General features: G+C 46.7%; 1 protein-coding gene across 4 annotated transcripts in view; it reads left to right on the top strand.

The window, feature by feature from the left end:
• Window positions 1-23,687, top strand: part of NEXMIF (neurite extension and migration factor) — a 596,318-nt gene that overhangs the window by 171,122 nt on the left and 401,509 nt on the right. The window contains exon 1 of one of the 4 annotated variants that reach the window (XM_068247582.1): window positions 18,282-18,363. The exons of the other annotated variants lie outside the window; for them this stretch is intronic. The gene's annotated coding sequence lies outside the window, so the exon portion shown is untranslated. Of the gene's footprint in view, window positions 1-18,281; window positions 18,364-23,687 lie in introns of those variants that run through there. 4 annotated transcript variants of the gene reach the window in all.

Raw genomic sequence — 23,687 nt, 5'->3', positions numbered from 1 at the left:
CGGTGGGCGCAGAGAGTATCTGATTACCGGTGATCTGCAGTATCACCGAAAATACAGATATATACCAGATTATAAGTGAACTGCAGTCTCACCGATAATCCGATATACAAACTAACCTCTGATCACCCGAGTAGAGTGTAGTGTTTGGTGTAACTGTAACACTAAGAGGACAAGGCCTCAATGCAGTAAGGAGTACTGCACAGATTCCTTCCGCAGACCTGAGCTCTCCAAGACGGGAGGAGTCAGACTGACAGTAGGAAGGGATATCTGAAAGTGACCCTCAGGAGGAAGGATCGCTAACAGAGCGAGGAACCGCCTCTAACGGTAAGGTCGGTTCTCGAGGTCGGACAAGCCAGGTCGTACACACATGGACAGATAAAGTACAGGATCAGGAGGCAAAGGCAGAGTCAAAGTACAGGCAGGGTTCAGCAACGGGGTATCAGAAATATCGGGGTACAAAATCAGGAGGCAGAAGCAGAGTCAAGGAACGAGCCGGGGTTCGGCAACAGAGTATCAGAAATATCGAGGTACAAGATCAGAGTTCAGGAGGATAGTCAAGGCAGGCAGGAAGTCATAACAGATAATCACAATCAAACTAGTACTTTAGCTATCAACAGAATCTATCTTAGTGTAGGATTACAGCTCCAGCTGGTCCCGGCACACTAACGGATCTGACTACGGATCTGGGTGCTCCCACATATGTGATCGCACGCCAGACAAAGAGCAAGTGAACAACCAGCAGTATATATACTCTAGGACCTTTCCAGGACCTCCCTAATTGCTGGTCCAATGAGAGCAGTGGAATTTGTCAGCTGACCCAGCTGGTCAGCCGACACCCTTCTAACTGCTATTTAAACTCTGCCTCTGTGCTCGCGCGCGTGTAAGTCTGAATCTTGGTGGACTATCAGTCCCAGCCACACCAGTACTGTTTTGCAATGTATCTAATGCGGGGGTCGCCTCTGGTGTGGATTCCGCCGTTACCAATGCGGATTCCGCCGCACTGCCCATGCGGCATGCGGTGTTTTTTCCGCGTTGTGACGCCATGCTGGACGCGGAAACAGCCGCCTCACCTCGAGAGACGGCGGCTTTTCCGCGTTTCCTTACAGTACCCCCCCCCCCCCCCGAGGAGTGGACTCCGGACAACTCCCACCAGGTTTCTCGGGGTGTAAGGCATGAAACTCCCTTTTTAATTCGTCTGCATGCATGCGCGTCCCCGGTACCCATTGCCTCTCCTCAATGCCGTACCCTTTCCAGTGCACGAGGTATTGTACCGAGTTTTGTACAGAGCGTGAATCTAGAATCTTCTCCACCTCATATTCGTGTTGGGCATCTACCAAGACAGGAGGAGGAGGAGTGGGACCCACCTGGACTGCTGGCTTAAGAAGGGACACGTGGAAAGACCTCACCCCCCGCATGCTAGAGGGAAGATCAACGGTGTAAGTAACATCATTGACTTTCCTGACAACCGGGAATGGACCCACAAACCTGGGACCAAGCTTATTCGAAGGTTGTCTTAGGGTCAAGTGACGTGTGGACACCCAGACCAAGTCTCCTGGTCGGAACTTCCACTCCAGCGACCGTCTTTTGTCAGCTTGACCCTTCTGACTCAAAAAGGCCTTCTCCAGGTTACTTCTAACCGTCCCCCAAAGGTCCTTCAATGACTTTTGCCAGGCCTCCAGGGCTGGGAAAGGAGTGGAGGCTATAGGTAATGGGGAAAATTTGGGTGATCTCCCCGTCACCACCTGAAAGGGAGAGAATCCGGAGGACGAGTTTTTTAAATTATTCTGGGCAAATTCTGCGAAGGGCAGAAATCTGACCCAATCGTCCTGCGCCTCTGCCACATAACACCTTAAAAATTGCTCTAAAGACTGATTTATTCTCTCAGTCTGGCCGTTGGTCTGTGGGTGATAGCCCGATGAAAAAGACAGCTTTATGCCCATGAGGTGGCAAAAAGCTTTCCAAAACCGTGAGACGAATTGGACTCCCCTGTCTGAAACTATGTCTTCGGGAATGCCATGTAAACGGAAGACATGAGTGATAAACAACTCGGCCAATTCCTGAGCCGAGGGGAGTCCTTTCAAAGGCACAAAGTGGGCCATCTTACTAAAGCGGTCGACTATCACCCAAATGACCGCCATACCTTCAGACCTGGGAAGCTCACCCACAAAATCCATGGACAGGTGGGTCCACGGCTCATTCGGGGTGGGCAAAGGCTGCAACGTACCGACAGGTGCCAGCCGGGAGGGTTTACTCTTGGCACATATCAAACACTCTTTTACGTATTCCTTACAATCCGCTGCCAAGGAAGGCCACCAGGCGCATCTGGCTATCAGATCCTGTGTTCTGGATGCCCCAGGATGCCCTGCGTTCTTATGTGCATGAAACATCTCAAGAACCTGCAGGCGAAAAGGCAGAGGAACGAACAGGACCCCTGCGGGCTTCCCTTCCGGAATGTCTTGCTGAAAGGGAGCCAATGTCTCCCTCCAATCCTCCCAAGTTTCAGTGGCTGCCAGTATTAATTTCTGGGGAATAATGGTCTCTGGAATGGAGGGCTGTGCTGTCTCTGATTCAAAACATCTGGATAGAGCATCCGCCTCAACATTCTTGCTCCCTGGGGTGTACGTAATAATGAAACTAAACCTGGAGAAGAACAACGACCATCGAGCCTGGCGAGGGCTCAACCTCTTAGCCCCCTCGATGTACTCTAGGTTTTTGTGATCGGTGTAAACCGTGATGGTATGCTCAGCTCCCTCTAACCAGTGTCGCCATTCCTCGAAAGCCAATTTGATGGCCAAGAGCTCCCTGTTGCCAATATCGTAATTCCTCTCTGCAGGGGAGAACCTGCGAGAGAAATACGCACACGGGTGCATTTTACCCTGCAAGCCTGACCGCTGTGACAGCACAGCCCCCACCCCAACCTCCGAGGCATCCACCTCCACAATGAACGGGAAAGAGGCATCCACATGTCTGAGGATGGGTGCTGAACAGAATAGGCCCTTCAGGGTGGCAAAAGCATGTAAAGCCTCAGGAGACCAGTGAGTGGTATCTGCCCCCTTCTTAGTGAGGCAGGTAAGGGGAGCAATGACAGTGGAGTACCCCTTTATAAACCGTCTATAGTAGTTGGCGAAGCCAAGAAAGCGCTGAAGGGATTTCAACCCAACCGGCTGTGGCCACTCCAGAACAGCGGAGACCTTGGCAGGATCCATAGACAGGCCTGTGGTGGAAATTATGTACCCCAAGAACGCAACAGATGTTACTTCGAAGATGCACTTCTCAAGCTTTGCGTATAACGAGTTCTGCCTTAACTGATTTAACACAAACCTCACATGGTTTCTATGTTCAGTGAGGTTGTTGGAGAAGATAAGAATATCATCAAGATAAACTAGTACAAATTTCCCCAACACCTCCCGGAATACCTCGTTAATGAGTTCCTGAAAAACGGCCGGAGCATTACATAACCCGAAGGGCATCACCAGGTACTCATAATGCCCGTCTGGTGTATTAAAGGCCGTCTTCCACTCATCGCCCCTTCTTATACGTATCAGATTGTACGCGCCCCGCAAATCTAGTTTAGAAAAAATCTTAGCGTCAGTAACCTGAGTGAACAAATCATCTATCAGTGGCAACGGATAGCGATTCTTTATAGTAATCTTGTTGAGACCGCGATAATCGATGCAGGGTCGCAGGCCTCCGTCTTTCTTTTTGACAAAAAAGAACCCTGCTCCAGCAGGTGACCGGGACGGGCGAATGAAACCCTTGGCCAAATTTTCACGGATGTACTCCTGCATGGCCAATTTTTCGGGCCCTGATAGATTGTACAAGTGACCCCGGGGGGGAACACAACCTGAACGGAGATCACTGGGACAATCGAAAGGACGATGTGGGGGCAATTTATCAGCTGCCTTGGGACAGAACACATCGGAAAATTCAGAATACTGATCTGGTACCCCTTCCACCTGAAATCTGGTTTGCCCCAAGGTCAACTTCCCCAAACACCGCTGAAAACAACGAGGTGACCAAGTGGTTAACTGACCCGTGGCCCAGTCTATTTGAGGTGAATGAAGTTGCAACCACGGCATGCCCAGGATAATAGTTGAGGTAGACATGTGCAGTACAAAAAACGATAATTGTTCCCCATGCAGTACCCCTATGGTGACCTTCACCTCCGGGGTCTGCGACAGAGCACGATTCCGTTGTAGAGGGGAATGGTCTACTGCCGTGACCTGAATGGGGGGTGTCACAGGAGTGAGCGGAATACCCAACTCCTGAGCAAACTTAAAGTTCATAAAATTGGCCGCTGAGCCTGAGTCAATGAAAGCCTCAGTGGCCACCGATTTCTTCTCCCATGTAACTGTACAAGGGAGAAGCAATTTCTTTTCTTTAAGGGGTGCAAGTGGCGTGCCTAGGGTGTCACCCCCCACTACTCCTAGGCAAATTCGTTTCCCGACTTGTTCGGGCAGTTGATCCATCATTCTCCGCCTTCGCTCCACCTGGGTCAATTTCGAACAACCAATCTGCATTGGTTCGGGTGGAGGCAAGGCCGGAGGAGATGAGACAAATGGAGATGGCGTTACTAAGGGTGCAGCGGAGGGTGCCACATATGATGTTACCCTGGCACGGTGACTGCCCCGAATCTGCCTCTGATGGCGTAATCGACGGTCGACTCGAATGGCCGATGTGATGGCCTCATCGACTGTCCTGGGCTCGGGCAAGGTTAGCATTAAATCGGAGACCTCCTCCGACAACCCAGACAAGAAGTAATCCATGAGGGCAAAATTATCAAATCTGGCCGTGACTGACCATCTGCGAAATTCTGCCGCGTAATCCTCGACTGAACCCCTGTCTTGCCGCAAAAGTTTGAGCTTCCGCTCAGAGGTTGCCGCAAGGTCAGGGTCGTCGTAAATTACGGCCATGGCCTTAAAGAATTCCTCTACCGAGGTCAGAGCAGTATCGGTAGGAGGCAGGTTGTATGCCCATGACTGGGAGTCACCAGTCAGCAAAGTTTTAATAAAGTTGACCCGTTGGGTCTCAGTCCCCGAGGATCGGGGTCTCAACTCGAAGTACGATAACACTCTACTCTGAAAATTCCGGAAGTCAGACTTGTGGCCGGAAAATTTATCTGGTACGGGCATACGTATGTCAGCACTAGGAGGGGATCGCACTGAATCAACTGACGTCTGGAGGGTTCGCACAGAGCCTGATAGGACATCAATCATAGTCTTGTGGCTACCCAGCACTTGGTTGATGTTTTCCACCGAAGTGGCAAGTGCGCCCAGACGGTCAGTGTGTGCGTCCATTTGCATTTTTTGGGTCTGGCGTTCTGTAACGATCGGTGGGCGCAGAGAGTATCTGATTACCGGTGATCTGCAGTATCACCGAAAATACAGATATATACCAGATTATAAGTGAACTGCAGTCTCACCGATAATCCGATATACAAACTAACCTCTGATCACCCGAGTAGAGTGTAGTGTTTGGTGTAACTGTAACACTAAGAGGACAAGGCCTCAATGCAGTAAGGAGTACTGCACAGATTCCTTCCGCAGACCTGAGCTCTCCAAGACGGGAGGAGTCAGACTGACAGTAGGAAGGGATATCTGAAAGTGACCCTCAGGAGGAAGGATCGATAACAGAGCGAGGAACCGCCTCTAACGGTAAGGTCGGTTCTCGAGGTCGGACAAGCCAGGTCGTACACACATGGACAGATAAAGTACAGGATCAGGAGGCAAAGGCAGAGTCAAAGTACAGGCAGGGTTCAGCAACGGGGTATCAGAAATATCGGGGTACAAAATCAGGAGGCAGAAGCAGAGTCAAGGAACGAGCCGGGGTTCGGCAACAGAGTATCAGAAATATCGAGGTACAAGATCAGAGTTCAGGAGGATAGTCAAGGCAGGCAGGAAGTCATAACAGATAATCACAATCAAACTAGTACTTTAGCTATCAACAGAATCTATCTTAGTGTAGGATTACAGCTCCAGCTGGTCCCGGCACACTAACGGATCTGACTACGGATCTGGGTGCTCCCACATATGTGATCGCACGCCAGACAAAGAGCAAGTGAACAACCAGCAGTATATATACTCTAGGACCTTTCCAGGACCTCCCTAATTGCTGGTCCAATGAGAGCAGTGGAATTTGTCAGCTGACCCAGCTGGTCAGCCGACACCCTTCTAACTGCTATTTAAACTCTGCCTCTGTGCTCGCGCGCGTGTAAGTCTGAATCTTGGTGGACTATCAGTCCCTGCCACACCAGTACTGTTTTGCAATGTATCTAATGCGGGGGTCGCCTCTGATGTGGATTCCGCCGTTACCAATGCGGATTCCGCCGCACTGCCCATGCGGCATGCGGTGTTTTTTCCGCGTTGTGACGCCATGCTGGACGCGGAAACAGCCGCCTCACCTCGAGAGACGGCGGCTTTTCCGCGTTTCCTTACACATTTCAGCACTTTGCAAATGAAAAAGTACCAAAAAGTAGGTGAAAAAGTACTGTCAAAATTATTCTGAGTATTTTCTTGCTTGCTGGTGGCTTCAAATTTATTTTTATTAATAAGATGTGAAAATTCACCTAAGAGAACACTTAGGAGAAAAAGTCAGTTGGATCAGGCCCAAAATGTAATCTGAATACACAACATGCTTCTTAACCTCCTTGGCGGTAATCCCGAGCTGAGCTCGGGGTATGCCGCCGGAGGTCGCCGCTCAGGCCCTGCTGGGCCGATTTGCAATCTGAAAAAAGCAGCACACGCAGCCGGCAGTTTGCCAGCCGCGTGTGCTGCCCGATGGTCCCCCCAGCCGCCCGAGCCCAGCGCAGCCGGAACAAACAGTTCCGGCCGGCGCTAGGGGCTGGATCGGGCGGCTCTGACGTCAGGACGTCGACTGACGTCCATGATGTCACTCCGCTCAAAGCGAAACAAGATAGGCCGCTCATTGCGGCCTATCTTGTTACTTTCGATTGCCGGAGGCGATCGAAAGTACGCTTCCGGAGCGCCCTCTAGTGGGCTTTCATGCAGCCAACTTTCAGTTGGCTGCATGAAATATTTTTTTTTTAATTTAAAAAAAACCCCATTTCAGCCTCCCTGGCAAAATAAATAAACCGCCAGGGAGGTTAATACTACTAAATGCTGGTTGCATGTAAACAAATTTTAACTTTAGCTGCTGTATATTTTTACTTCTAGAGTAAGTAGGAGTAGCTATCTTAATCTCCTCTTTGGCATTGGGGTGAGGGAGTGCCCTCTGTTCTAAACATTTGTGTTGCTAGTCAGTCAAATCCTAGTCCTGGCACTCGCAGACACTGAAGTACTGTGCGTGTGGCTACCTTTGATTGTGCAGCAGCCGCACTTAAGCTACATTCACGCATTCAACAAGCGCATGACAACCCGCACGACCTGACGAACCGCACGACCTGACGTACTGCATGACCTGTATGTCCACAATAAACGACCAACTCATTTACATACTGTGTACGCAAGCGGAACGATGGACTACACATTGAAAACAAGTCCCAGTCGTTTACAAGTCGTTCAAACAACTTGTACACATGCATCATCTGCACAATACCAAACCAACAGTCGTGTGAATAGATCCGACACTTGGAATGTTTGTTATCAGTCGCTCGTCAAGTCGTTTGCACCCGTACACCTGCATGATTGTCGTCCAACAGTCTAAAACAGACTAAAGTTAGACGACAATACGGCAGTTTGGTTGAGCGTGTGTAAGGACCTTTATGAAGTACATTGCTGTGTGCCAGTATGGAGCTGCCTCTCAAACGCCTGACTATGACTTTGTGATTGCCCTTGAGAAAGGAGTATACTGTGGCCCCGAAACATTAAATGGATATTATACTGTAGATATTGTCTAACAAGTATTTGTGATTTGAAGTGCCTGCTGAATGTATAACTCATTGGATTATTTGGTGTTTCCACCCACCATTCAGCTGAGAGCACTCTACTAGCCAATACTGTGGGGTTAAAAATTCTTCTTTCTAGTACACATATGTAACAGTGCAACTCTGTGGATAACGCTGTGCTAAACTATACAAAATTAATTAACCAAAACAACAAAAACATATCTTATAGCAGTATCATTTTTGGCTTATTTCCCTTATACAAATGCATTTTGAAATCATCTATTTTCTTGTCTCTCTTATAAATAATTCACTATTGTAAACATTGTTTGCCATTGGCTCTTGCAAATGAAGACATGCTACCTTATTTTCCATAAAATCATTTAGCTGTTTGATATAAAAGTGCATATGCAGAATAACAATAACCCAGGAACGTGACAAATATTCATAACAGAGCTCCCCATTCACATTCCGTGCTCCATCTGTGCCCTTGGCTCAAATAATTATGCAGATTAATAGTTGGTTGCGAAAGAGATGCATTTGCTTCCATTTTTTTTTTTTTTTTGATCCAGCAGAGCACAAAACAATTGCAGGAAAGTAGTGGCTGAGCTTTTATTGGACAGCTACAAAATTATGCAAAGAGCTTTTTTGTTCACAAAGCTATAAAGCTTTCTAAACAAAGCTACTTTGGACAAAAATGAGTCTGAAAACAAACATGAGCGACTGATTCTAACATAATATTTTGTACCATATTTAGAGCACGTTTAAGCACATTAGCGTAGATGACTTAAGATAACCTTGATAGTAATGGTGTGTTCTTTATAGGGTGGCTGTCAGCAGGTTTGATTGTTGAAACACTGATTGCTAAGCTGCAGTGATGGGGTTTGGCTTTTTTCATATCAGATGTGTCTGAAATTCTGTGCATTGAACTGCATTTGAAAACACAAATTAACCACTTCAGGACAGCCCCCAGGGGCGGCGGCGGGCGTGGTTAGGCGGCAATCGCGTAATTCGTGACGCGATCAGCCGCCGGCGACTGGCTCCGCCCCCCTCGCGGTGTAACCCGCCGGCTGTTCGGAAGCGCCGGCGGGTTACTAGCACCCGGATCGCCGCTGCCCATATTTATAATAGGCTTTGTAATGTATACAAAGCCTATTATACTGGCTGCCTCCTGCCCTGGTGGTCCCAGTGTCCGAGGGACCACCAGGGCAGGCTGCAGCCACCCTAGTCTGCACCCAAGCACACTGATTTCCCCCTCCCCCTGCCCCCTGATTGCCCACAGCACTCCTCAGACCCCTGCCCACCCCCCAGACCACTGTTCGCACCCAATCACCCATCAATCACTCCCTGTCACTTTCTGTCAACGCTATTTTTTTAACCCCAAACTGCCCCCTGCTCCCTCCTGATCACCCCCCACCCCTCAGATTCTCCACAGACCCCCCCCCCCTGTGTACTGTATGCCTCTATCCCCCCTGTAATAACCCACTGGTCACCTGTAAATCACCTGTCAATCACCCATCAATCACCCCCTGTCACTGCCACCCATCAATCAGCCCCTAACCTGCCCCTTGCGGGCAATCTGATCACCCACCCACACCAATAGATCGCCCGCAGATCCAACATCAGATCACCTCCCAAGTGCAGTGTTTACATCTGTTCTCTCCTCTAAACACCCACTAATTACCCATCAATCACCCCCTATCACCACCTGTCACTGTTACCCATCAGATTAGACCCTAATCTGCCCCTTGCAGGCATCCAATCACCCACCCACACGCTCAGATTGCCCTCAGACCCCCCCCCCCCCTTATCAATTCGCCAGTGCATTATTTACATCTGTTCTTCCCTGTAATAACCCACTGATCACCTGTCAATCACCTATCAATCATCCATCAATCACCCCCTGTCACTGCCACCCATCAATCACCCCCTGTCATTGCCACCCATCAATCAGCCCCTAACCTGCCCCTTGCGGGCAATCTGATCACCCACCCACACCATCAGATTGCCCCAGACCTACCCTCAGATCACCTCCAAAGTGCATTGTTTACATGTGTTCTGCCATCTAATCACCCACTGATCACCCATCAATCAGCCCCTGTCACTGATACCCATCAGATTAGACCCCTATCTGCCCCTAGGGCACCCAATCACCCGCCCACACCCTCAGAACGCCCTCAGACCCTAGCCCTGATCACCTCGCCAGTGCATTGCTTGCATCTATTTCCCCCCTCTAATCACACCTTGAGACACCCATCAATCACCTCCTGTCACCACCTGTCACCCCCTAGCACACCTACCCATCAGATCAGGCCCTAATTTGCCCCGTGTGGGCTCTTGATCACTCGGCCAAACCCTCAGATCCCCCTCAGACCCCCTTCCGATCATCTCCCCAGTGCATTGATTGCATCTATTTTCCCCTCTAACCACCCCCTGAGACACCCATCAATCACCTCCTGTCACCCCCCTAGCACTCCTATCCATCAGATCAGGCCCAATACAACCTGTCATCTAAGAGGCCCCTCATAGACCACCTGTCATCAAATTTTGCAGATGCTTATACCCCTGAACAGTCATTTTGAGAAATTTGGTTTCCAGACTACTCACGGTTTTGGGCCCGTAAAATGCCAGGGCAGTATAGGAACCCCACAAGTGACCCCTATTTAGAAAAGACACCCTAAGGTATTCTGTTAGGTGTATGACAAGTTCATAGAAGATTTTATTTTTGTCAAAAGTTAGCGGAAATTGATTTTTATTGTTTTTTTCACAAAGTGTCATTTTTCACTAACTTGTGACAAAAAATAAAATCTTCTATGAACTCACCATACACATAACGAAATACCTTGGGGTGTCTTCTTTCTAAAATGGTAAAGGGAGGGGGGACACCAAGAGCCCAATAGTGTGATATTGTATAGATGATAATTAATAATGAGTAATATAACAATTTAATACTCACAAACCAGGGTTACCATTAGGCAACCACTGTGAAGGCAGGTGGGGAGATTAACCTGACCCCACTCAGGATTAAAAGTCGCTCTCTGTAGATGGGAAGAAGATGGGTACAACCCTCCACCAAGGGTGGACTTAGCAATATGTAGAAGCTTTCCAGAGGCGCCAATAGAATAAAAGTCACTTAAACGAGCTTAAAACCGATGGGGCAGTGGTGGGCCTATCCCATCCATGCGGACAAAGCAAACAAAGGAAGGACTGTGGCATCAACAGTCAAACAACAATTTATTTATACTCCACAGTAAAAATAGGCAACGCGTTTCACGGGCTCAATCCCGCTTCATCAGGCCAATGAAAAAGGAGCATACAGCTTAACAGCATCAAAACCACACTGAGGCGCTCAGTGTGGTTTTGATGCTGTTAAGCTGTATGCTCCTTTTTCATTGGCCTGATGAAGCGGGATTGAGCCCGTGAAACGCGTTGCCTATTTTTACTGTGGAGTATAAATAAATTGTTGTTTGACTGTTGATGCCACAGTCCTTCCTTTGTTTGCTTTGTCCGCATGGATGGGATAGGCCCACCACTGCCCCATCGGTTTTAAGCTCGTTTAAGTGACTTTTATTCTATTGGCGCCTCTGGAAAGCTTCTACATATCTTTCTAAAATGGGGTCAAAGGTATTCCGTTAGGAGTATGGTGAGTTCATAGAAGATTTTATTTTTTGTCACAAGTTAGCGGAAAATGACACTTTGTGAAAAAAAACAATTAAAATCAATTTCCGCTAACTTGTGACAAAAAATAAAATCTTCTATGAACTCACCATACTCCAAACGGAATACCTTGGGGTGTCTTCTTTCTAAAATGGGGTCATTTGTGGGGTTCCTATACTGCCCTGGCATTTTACGGGCCCTAAACCGTGAGGAGTAGTCTTGAAACAAAATGTCGCAAAATGACCTGTGAAATCCTAAAGGTACTCATTGGACTTTGGGCCCCTTAGCGCAGTTAGGGTGCAAAAAAGTGCCACACATGTGGTATCGCCGTACTCAGAAGAAGTAGTATAATGTGTTTTGGGGTGTATTTTTACACATACCCATGCTGAGTGGGAGAAATATCTCTGTAAATAGACAATTATGGGTAAAAAAAATCAAACAATTGTCATTTACGGAGATATTTCTCCCACCCAGCATGGGTATGTGCAAAAATACAGCCCAAAACACATTATACTACGTCTCCTGAGTACGGCAATACCACATGTGTGGCACTTTTTTGCAGCCTAACTGCGCTAAGGGGCCCAAAGTCCAATGAGCATCTTTAGGCTTTACAGGGGTGCTTACAATTAGGCACCCCCCAAAATGCCAGGACAGTGAACACACCCCACAAATGACCCCATTTTGGAAAGTAGACACTTCAAGGTATTCAGAGAGGAGCATAGTAAGTCCGTGGCAGATTTCATTTTTTTTTTTGTCGCAAGTTAGAAGAAATGGAAACTTTTTTTTTTTTTAGTCACAAAGTGTCATTTTCCGCTAACTTGTGCCAAAAAATAAAATCTTCTATGAACTCACCATGCCTCTCACTGAATACTTTGGGATGTCTTCTTTCCAAAATGGGGTCATTTGGGGGGTATTTATACTATCCTGAAATTTTAGCACCTCATGAAACATGACAGGTGGTCAGAAAAGTCAGAGATGCTATAAAATGGGAAAATTCACTTTTGGCACCATAGTTTGTAAACGCTATAACTTTTACCCAATCCAATAAATATACACTGAATGTTTTTTTTTTTATCAAAGACATGTAGCAGAATAACTTTCGTGCTCAAATGTATAGGAAATTTTACTTTATTTGAAAAATGTCAGCACAGAAAGTTAAAAAAGTCATTTTTTCGACAAAATTCATGTCTTTTTTGATGAATATAATAAAAACTAAAACTCGCAGCAGCAATCAAGTAGCACCAAAAGAAAGCTGTATTAGTGACAAGAAAAGGAGGTAAAATTCATTTAGGTGGTAGTTTGTATGACCGAGCAATAAACCGTGAAAGCTGCAGTGGTCTGAATGGAGAAAAAGGCTCTGGTCCTTAAGGGGCGAAAAGACTGTGGTCCTCAAGTGGTTAATGCACCAGATATGTAGCAAGCAGGATCATTTTCTGGTGTGAACATGAAGGTCGTTCTATGTGATCTTTACTCATATTAAACCTTTTTAATTGATTATTTTTTCTTGGAAGTTCAAAGTCTTTTGTTACTTACTTACTAAGGCTCTTGGCTGTGTCACATCTCTTTTATTGGGGGAGTGGGTCATCCTTGGCCCAATCTTTCGAAGAATTATGTGAACAAGCCCTTGGTTTACATTATGTGTGTTTGTGTTGAACTTGAGAAGTGTCTTCAGAATTATCTATGTTGTCCATATCATAAAAGTCTATAAAAGTCTATAATAATAATAATAATCAATAGAGTGTGATACACGTATGTATTTACAATATCCAGAACATACTGGTGCCACCCAATCCGTCCTCAGACAGCTGCTCAGTGTCATGGTCCTTCCTTAACACCGGAGAGTACATGAAACTAGACTCTTGTCTGGCAAGTCCTGTGTAGGAGACAGCAGGTTGGAGGTACAGAGAAGGCTTGGCCGATGCGGCGCATCATGGGAGATATATGTCAATCTTGCTCATGTAAAGTAGAATATATATGTTTTGAGCTTTTTGGAGTGTGTGTGTGTGTGTGTGTGTGTGTGTGGGGGGGGGGTATTTTAGGTTTCTTTTTATTAACTTACTGGTTAACTTAATATTAAGTTATCTACTGGTTCTGGTACTGGTTCAGCCCCTCCATGATGCCAGCCACTAAGCCGGAAGTAAGGGCCACCACAGCCGGACGCTTCTGTAACAGCCAGATTAACTTGACCAGCACTGCTCAATGCTGCGCAGGAGTCATGATCACCGCAGAAATGAACACTGCATCACCTTTTGAACTAGAACACCTTGGCCAGCACTGACAGATGCCAGCAATCGGGATACTCAGCAGCGTCAGCCATCACCGCCAGTTTCTTTCATGAAGAATTGGGTCACCACTGCTGAACCTTTGCCTCCCTCTTACCCCCCCCCCCCCCCTCCCATGTCTTCTTAGGGATGACAGATGATTGCCAAGTGCGACTGGCGCGCTGTAGTATGGCAGCCTCGGCTCTTGGCTTTCGGACATTATCCCCCCCATCCTTTCAGAACCTGCATGAGCCAATGCCTAATGATGTTGATCCAGGGTTTTTATCTGATTGCCATCTGGAGTCAGGAAGGAATTTTTCCCTTTTGGGGCTAATTGGACCATGCCTTGTGGGTTTTTTTTCGCCTTCCTCTGGATCAACAGGGGTATGTGGGGGACGGGCTGGAGTTGTACTTTGTACTGGTTGAACTCGATGGACGTATGTCTTTTTTCAACCAAAATAACTATGTAACTATGTAACTATGTAAAACCAATTCCGGGTACAACCCCCATTTGTACTTGGCTAAATAAATTATTCTGATTCTGGTTTGTCATGTCTTAACTGTATTCTCTTTAAAACAGCAATGTAAGGTGGGACATTCATACTTCTTTCATTGCAATGTAAGAAGCTGTATTCAGTGGTATTGCTACAACTATGTATTCATGGCCTATGTCCCAAATAGCAGCAGTGCCCTGATTCTTCCATGGAACTGAACAGTCCCTTTTCTGAATCTCCCTTTGGCGAGCAGCAGTGGAGTGGTCCTCTGTGTGCCGATACTTCCTATAATACCAGTAACCGTCTCAGGTTATGTGCTGCTGTAACATTGCGCACCACTGACAGTATAGTACAGGCGCAGAAAAGGATTGCTGCTGCAGACACAGAGGCTGCAGGACTAGAGTGGCCTGATTCTGATTTATTTTATTATCTTGTAAACTAAAGTTTGCAGAGTCCTAGAATGAAGGTTTAGGCAGAGTGAAGACTGTGAATGTTTTGCATTTGCTCACAGATTCTTCATCTCTTGTAGGAGACAACACAATGCTTACAAAATGATATCTAGCTGGTACCAAACTCGGTTTGTGCTTCATAAAGCACTCTCTGAAGTACTTGACTCCTGCTGGTTCTGTAATAGAACTCAGAGTATGATGTTACCTATATGGCGAGTCTGCCCTTGGCTTAAAGCGTTCTGGGGGTTAGCAGGGTATATAATAAAGTTATAACTTGACTTCTTTATTCATTTCCAAGGTCTCTTTTGTCATTCATTTAAAGAAAGAATCACAATAAAGCAGTTGATCACTGCAACAAAACTGATTGTGTACAATCCTTGAAAACACAGAGTACACCATCACTTTTGGATTGGCTGAAGGAAAGAAGAGCATACTAGCAGTGACAATTCTAGGAAAATTGAACAAACTCTTATATAATTATCTGGGGAAGGTGGTCATAAGTGAAGGTGAAGGTACCTGGGTTGTAAATTGGGCCGCCTCTCCCTCTCCAGGTCCTAATCTCCGACCGGCGACATACATAGGTATGCGGCTTAAGAATTGGTGCGCAACGCACTTCAGCTAAATAATTCTACGTTGCGATGCAAGATAATTGCAACAGAGCAAAGGTTTATGGCTGCATTCACAATGGGACGTTTGAGGAGCTGCATTATAAAGCCTTATAACGCAGCTTACTGCGCTGCAATGCTAATCCTATACAACGTTCACAGTGCGACGTTAGCGTTGCATTGTAATGTGTAGTGTTATGGTAACTTACTGCTTGCAATGCGTTACCTCTAAACACACACGTTACCAGGTACAGGAAAGCATACTTTTAATTGCCTGTATGCTTTACTGTACCTACTGTATGTAACGGCATCGTTCATGCGCATTACCAACTTTTTTTGCCTTGTAATGCTGCGTTGTGACTTTAACGTTGCATTACAACACAACGTCCCACTGTGAATGCAGCGTTATATTTAAAAGTGGCTTTCCTAATTGTGTTGAAGCCATAGTCATTGTTTTGTTTAGATCAGCTGTTTTTTAGAGAAAACCAAGAGAACTTTTAAACAAACTAAAGGTGGCCATACACTGGTCGATTAGCCATCAGATTCGACCAACAGATAGATCCCTCTCTGATTGAATCTGATCAAAGAGGGATTGTATGGCTGCCTTTACTGCAAACAGATTGTGAATCGATTTCAGCATGAAACCGATCACAATCTGTGGTGGTGCTGCCGCAACATACATCCCTTCTCTGGCCGATGCGAGTCCCCCCGGTCACCGCTGTCTCTTCTCCGCTGGGTTTTGGACTGGCAGGCTTCACTTCTTTCTGTCTGGGGAAGTTTAAACAGTAGAAGGCACTCTACTGTTTAAACTTCCTGCCGGGACAGGAAGTTCAGTGAAGCTGCAGCACTGGAGCCCAGCAGAGAAGAGACAGCGGTGACCGGAAGCACTCGCGCCGGCCGGAACAGGTAATGTATTGCCGTTGTATTGCGTCGGTCATCGGGCATTCGAACGCCGCTATCGACGCACTCCCGACCCGCCGGCGATCGAGCAAAATATTCCGCACCGACGGCTTGACGGGAATCGACGGGAATGATTGATTTCGGGCGGAAATCAATCGTTTGCATTTGCGCAACGATTTCACAGCAGATTCGATCACAGTGATCGAATCTGCTGTATATCGGCAGGAAAATCGTTAGGTGTATGGGCCCCTTTAGATGCAATCTTCAACATTGTCACTTCCATATTGATTGTGGTTCATTCTGCTTGTCAGACATTCATTTGCTCGTTTTGGAGGTTGCTACCTTTTGAAGCTCAAATTACTGTTTTGTACTTTTTCCATTGATTATATGGTAGCCATTTCAACAGTGTAACTAAGGCATTTATCTTTGTTTTGCCAAATTAATAAAGGTTCAAGAAGTTAATAAAAATTATGGACAGTTTTATTCTACTCTTCTTCCCCTCGCAGATTACAAGTACATATTTTTCATGTTTAACAAAACCGAAATGTGTGTTTATTACCGTACAATACTAGACATTTGATCTATGCTCAATGTTTCTAAGCCAGTATATAACTACGATAACAATGTCAAGCAGACGGTAGGATACCCCCCTCCCCTTCTGAATGCCATGGTGCGGTATGGGACTTCCTGCAGTCTTTTGTATGGGCCTGTGACTGGAGTTAGGCTAAGTTCACATACAACGTGTACAGTTCCATTCTGCACCCAAACTTGTGCTCCGTTCGGTGGAACAGCGGGCCAGCCAGGCAACCGGTGTTGCTTGAAAGGAAATAACTATGGCAGCCTCCATACACCTCTCGCTTCAGTTATCTTTTAACCCCGGTTCCACAAAGCAACCAGCCGCAGAATTTTAATATTAGAAACAACTGTTCAGATGAAGGGGTCTTGAAAAAAATATTTCTGAGCATTCCTAATGCTACTAGTCTGAATCAGTCTGTGACTACATTAATCAGGTGCCACATACCATAACAAATACATACATAACAGTCTGTTGGTTTGTATTATAAGGGTTGATAACAGCAGCCTTTATCTAACATGCAGAATCACTGGGGACTGACACAAGAAACATCCAAAGTCCCATTCTCTGTGTGGCCATCAGAAAAAAAAGCTAAATCCACAGGGGATCCGGCTAGATCATTATTCCAATGCACCTGGTATATTTCCACAATTCATCTTATTCCCAGAACAGCTTAACAAGGGGCGGGAAATGTTAAAACTCTGAGCGCCCGTATAATTAAATGAGAAATGCAGACCTGATATCACTGCTTCCGACACTGGAGCAAAATGACTTTACCGACTCACTGTGATTATGCTAAGAGTGAGGCAAACACATCACACCGTTGTGGTAAAGCACAATACACATTGCAACAGAGGATGTCAGAGTTTAACCACTGAAGAGCCCAAATTCTCAGTACATCTGTGTAGACTGTGTAAGGAAACCTATACCTCACATGCAGTTCTTATTGCTTGTTGTAGATAACAATGTTTAAGAAGCTGTTTTTACTTTATCACATGTGTATAATAGATAAGACTCAAGCAATAGTTCTAGTCAGTGTCGTACTGACCCAGCGAAGTGCCGATGTTTTGGTCGGTGGGCCCCGCCTCCACATCTCCAGTGGGCCCCAGGGCCAGTGGCGTAGGGATAACTATGGGGCCCATAGACGGGGCGCCTTTTCTGGCTACATGTGTTTTAATATCTTCTTTAATGCAGCCCTGGCTGGGCCATTTCAATAAGTAAAATCACCCCCCCCCCCCCCCCAGAAGATTGTTGCAGAGACGCAGGCAGGTGAAAGGGACTATTTTAACCTTCCGCCTCCCTGAGCTCTCTGTCTCCAGCCGTCAATTAGTTTATAGTTCCGGCTGAACAGAGAAAACACAGCAAGTGGGCGTGGCTCCACCCCTCCCCTCTACAGCAGAGCAGACAGAGATGGGAATACAGCCAGAGACGAGAGTCACTCTGGTTACTGGAAGAGGCCCCGCCCTCCATGTGCACAGCAGTGAGGAGAAAGCTGCAACAGCGCGGCTAATTTGAATCAGCCAGCACAGACATGTCTTTGGTCCAGCTGATCTGCCTCCTCCACGGACTGCCATTGCCAGCAGGTATTCTTTTATCTCTCCCTCTGGCTACCTCCTGCCTGTCAGTGCTGCAGACACTACCCTTCCCCCCCTCCCTTCCGTGTACACACTCTCCTGTCCCAGCACTGAGCTGAGCCTGAAATAGCTGTCAGCTCTTCTCTCTATTGTAGTTCACACAACTCCCTATCTCCACTCTTTCCTGTCTGGAGAATTCTCACACTATTCATCCCTCTTTTGTATTTTGTTTTAGTTTACAACAATGTATTGTTTGCACTTTCAGGTTATGCAGTTTATTGTATTCCTGGTGTATGATTATAGCATTTGCACTTTTTATTGATGATTATTTTGTGCAGTTATTGTCACTGAATTGCAGTAAGTCCTATCCATTTAACACATCTATTTGTGTGGATTACCTACCTGCATTGCATTTATTTTTCTCTCCTCTGCTAATGATCATTAGCGATACAATTCTCCAGACAATCACCTAATCTCAATATCTTTTGGAGATGATCGTTCGGTCCCACTAGCGGAATGAAAGCTTCTATGCAATTTGATCAGATTAATGGAATAGATTCATTTTCTGGATCAATTTCATTGGTCTGATCAAATTGGTTAGCATCATTACTTCTGTTAGTGATCTTGAATGATTGTTTCCGTTCGATATTACGATCGAATCAGATGGTTGATCATCTGGAGAATTGTATCGTTAATGGCCACCTTGACACTAACCTTCCCTCTTTACTCTGCCTAATACTAACATACTAACCTCTTTTGCCTATGTACATAAGACGTTTCAAAGTGTAAGCTCACTTATTAGATCACCCACCCTGCCTTACTTAGGCTTGTGTGAGCCCACCCTCCAGGTAATTGATATTAGCCCACCCTCCAGGTAATTGATATTAGCCCACCCTCCAGGTAATTGATATTAGCCCACCCACCTGGTAATTGATATTAGCCCACCCACCTGGTAATTGATATTAGCCCACCCTCCAGGTAATTGATATTAGCCCACCCTCCAGGTAATTGATATTAGCCCACCCTCCAGGTAATTGATATTAGCCCACCCACCTGGTAATTGATATTAGCCCACCCTCCAGGTAATTGATATTAGCCCACCCTCCAGGTAATTGATATTAGCCCACCCTCCAGGTAATTGATATTAGCCCACCCTCCAGGTCATTGATATTAGCCCACCCTCCAGGTAATTGATATTAGCCCACCCACCCTCCAGGTAATTAATATTAGGCCACCCACCCTCCAGGTAATTGATATTAGCCCACCCTCCAGGTAATTGATATTAGCCCACCCTCCAGGTAATTGATATTAGCCCACCCACCTGGTAATTGATATTAGCCCACCCACCTGGTAATTGATATTAGCCCACCCTCCAGGTAATTGATATTAGCCCACCCTCCAGGTAATTGATATTAGCCCACCCACCTGGTAATTGATATTAGCCCACCCACCTGGTAATTGATATTAGGCCACCCACCCTCCAGGTAATTGATATTAGCCCACCCACCCTCCAGGTAATTGATATTAGCCCACCCACCCTCCAGGTAATTGATATTAGCCCACCCTCCAGGTAATTGATATTAGGCCACCCACCCTCCAGGTAATTGATAATAGCCCACCCACCCTCCAGGTAATTGATATTAGCCCACCCTCCAGGTAATTGACATTAGGCCACCCACCCTCCAGGTAATTGATATTAGCCCACCCACCCTCCGGGTAATTGACATTAGCCCACCCACCGGGTTAATTGATATTAGCCCACCCACCGGGTTAATTGATATTAGCCCACCCACCGGGTTATTGATATTAGCCCACCCCCCTGGTTATTGATATTAGCCCACCCCACTGGTAATTGATATTAGCCCACCCTCCAGGTAATTGATATTAGCCCACCCTCCAGGTAATTGATATTAGCCCACCCTCCAGGTAATTGATATTAGCCCACCCTCCAGGTAATTGATATTAGCCCACCCACCTGGTAATTGATATTAGGCCACCCACCCTCCAGGTAATTGATATTAGGCCACCCACCAGGTAATTGATTTTAGATTGACTGAGGCCTCCTTTCCACGAACTGTTGAGCTGTTTGCTCAGCAAGCAGTTACCAGGCAGAAGTAAGCAGTTGAGAGAGTTTGAGAGGCATTTCACTGCCTATCAGCAGTCCGTGGAAAGGAGGCCTTAGATTCTTAGATTTATTGACTTAGATTAATTGACATAGTCGTGTCACTGACTGTCCTCAGAGGAGCTCACAATCTAATCCTACCATAGGTGTGAGGTCGTGTGTGTGAGAGTTCCTGGAGTTCCAGAGGAGGGTCTTCAGACTTGCTCGATCAGTCCGAATTCAGCGCTTGATCTCTGGGTGAAGTTGGACTTGAGGCCCCTGTTCAAGGCCTAGGCCTTACAGGGACCTTCCCTAAGCTAGCCGGCTGCTCCGGAAATGGAGCAGCCGGCTCATACCCCCCCTAGCCTGGATTACCTGGAAGGAGGATCCATGGATGGCAGAGACATTGCCCAGGACACCATCTGTTGGCTGAAGTCAGTGAATGACTGCAATACAAAGCTCGGGAAATTGAGGTTAGACTTCATTGAAATTAAGCACCGATATGGAGTTTCATGGAACAATAACCTCTTACATACTAACCAAGAGCTGTTGAACATCAGAGCGGAGTATAAGAAGCAAAGAGGTGTCCTAAAACAGCTGGAATCGTGCGGTGGTCCCTTCGCAGAAAGGCTATCGTGCCAGAGGCGTTTCAAGCCTTTAGTGCCTACAGAGGGCCTGGATGAAGCGGAGAGTGATCGGGAAGATGACTTTCCCAGTCAGGCCATCAAAGAAAGTGCTAGTAAAGAGGAAGACGCTGGGCAGGAACAGAGGCAAGCTATCTGTGCTCGTGGGGCTTCTAGCCATGAAGAGGTGGTGGAAAAAACCCCTTTGCCCGAAGTAAATGTGACGATGACAAAAACAACCCCTGCTCAGGTACCTGTCACTGAAGTCAGAGTAATTAAGGGCGCTAATGGTTTGGGTGCTTCTGGAAGCTCTGGCTCTGGTGTAGATGGTGCTAGCAGTGTGGTTAGGAGAACATCTCAAAGGTTGGCTGAGAAAGAAGGGAAGATGGCCGCACAGCGTGGGATCCCCTCCCAAGCTCCTGTTGCTGGTGCTGGAGTAGCTGGGGGTACGGTGTCATGCTGTGCCTCCGGAAGCTTTGGTTCTAGTATAGATGCTGCAGGGAGTGTGGAAAAAAAAGAAAATGATGATAAGGTGGTGAAGCTAAACCTACCTGATGTGGACATGGGGAATCCTTCCATTACTGGTTGTGGAGAACGCCGGGAGGATGTGATTTCAGGATGCCACGAGATGAATAATACTGCCAATATGGATGCTGGGGCGGAGCCTGGAGTGGAGAGAAGCATGTCGCTAGTCAGAATTCCTGAAGTGCCTGACGTCGTACAGATGGATGGTGTGTTGTCAGGCAGTGTGAAGTCTCAAGATGGAATGGGATGCCAGCGAGAGGGTCTTTCTGCACAACCGGAAGTGGCTTTTCCGAAACCGGAAGTGACTTTCCCGAAACCGGAAGTGGCTTTCCCGAAACCGGAAGTGACCCTTTCTGAACAGGAGGTGACTTTTTCTAAACCAGAAGTAACAACCGCTGAATTGCAGCTTGAATTTCCGTTTAGCGGTGTTGGGACACAAGAGGAGAAGTGTCCAGAAGAGGTCTGCATAGTAGATGAAACGCAAAGAGAGAGCGGAGAAGTTTCTATAAGCAGTATTGGCATACAACATGAAGGAGGATGTGGACTTCACTCTCTGTAGGTAAACGCAGTCAGTGGTGGATCAGAGGCTGTTATATTAAGTATGCAGGAGCCCTCCTCCTTTCAGATAGAAGGTAGTGGCTCTAATGTTACAAGAGAGAGCGTATTCATGGAGGTTAAGAATGAGACTCTGATTAATGAGGAAATGGAAGTACAACCCTCGGTTGGTAAAAACGAGAATGCAACTAATTTGAATACTTGTGATGATGACTTTTATTTTTCCCAAGACACAGTGAGTACGGGAAGGAAAACTAAGTCAGCAGAGACTTTATCGCTTTCTAGTGGAGAAGAAGAAAATATGGATATAAATGCATCTGATGCAGCTAATCTAGGTGCAGATGAGTCTGTTCTCCAAGAAGCAGTGGGAGAGGACAAGAAAACTAAATTGCCTACAGTTCTTCCCCCTGGTGGGAAAAAGGCAAAAATGAAATTAAAAAATAATTTGTCTCTCGTGGTAGAGGGAAGTGAGAAAAAGAAACATAAGGGACACAATAAATCAATAAAACAAAATGAGATTTTCTCTAATACTGAGAATATGGAAGGGGAGGATAGTGTTACTGGTGCTGCCAAAGGTGGGGAGGAGGGAGGGGAGGGTGAAGGTAAAAATGATGGCAATACCAGTGACACTAATAAAATCAACAAAGATGTTGTTGACACGCCCCCTGACCAGGAGGCAGTGGTTTACAATGCAATTGAGCAGGGCCTCTTGAATAGAGTTGAGGTGCTGCAAAAGATGTTTGAAAAAGATCCCTTTCAGGAGCGTAGGGAAAAAAAAAAGGCTGCACGTAGAGAATATGCATGTGAAGAGGATGAGCAGGAGTCGTGTGAGGAGCTTTGTGAACCTCCAAATGTAATACCAGAGAATGTAGTTACTGAATTTTGTTCCTTTGATAGGATTTACAGAATAGAGAAAGACAGGTTTGTTATCCTTGATGGCCATTCAGATGAAGTGCTCATTTACACTTTGGAGGCTGGCACGAATTTTGAGCGGGTTCACCTGATAGGTGCGGGCGATGTAGACTGTGGCCTACAGGTGGATTTTAGGGCAGGAGGTAGGAGGTTCATTGTAAGAGGTGAAACAATCTTCTGGCATGATTTTTCAGGGAAACAGAGCTTTCGTGATCCGATAATCGGCCTGGGCAAACATGCCCCTGATTCGATTAGGACCTTATGCAAGACACATGCTTCTGTTGATCCTCTTCAGATGGTACAGGTGGCACGAACTTTGGAAGCAGTACAGACTGTAGAGGTTGTGCAAGAGGCTGTGGAGCCTGGGACTTCGGAGGTACCTGAGGTGGAGAGTGTTCTCAGGTGTGGTGACTTCCCTCCCCTGGGATCGCCCTCCAACCCTGCGGCTCTTGCCTCCTCCGGTGGCCAGGGTCAGAGGGCACAGCCTTTATCATATGCCAGGGCCGCACGCAGTGTGCCCAGTGGAAGAAGGGTCTTGGCTCCCCTGGAGTCGGGATCAGAGGTCGCCATGCCGGGGAGGAGAAACGTGGTGCGCCTCAAATGGGAGAGTGGAGAGG

This window comes from Hyperolius riggenbachi, chromosome 8, assembly GCF_040937935.1.
Source record: "Hyperolius riggenbachi isolate aHypRig1 chromosome 8, aHypRig1.pri, whole genome shotgun sequence".
NCBI classification, from domain to species: domain Eukaryota; kingdom Metazoa; phylum Chordata; class Amphibia; order Anura; family Hyperoliidae; genus Hyperolius; species Hyperolius riggenbachi.
The sequence above is the reverse complement of the archived record's forward strand: the minus strand, read 5'-3'. Positions and strand labels throughout refer to the sequence as shown.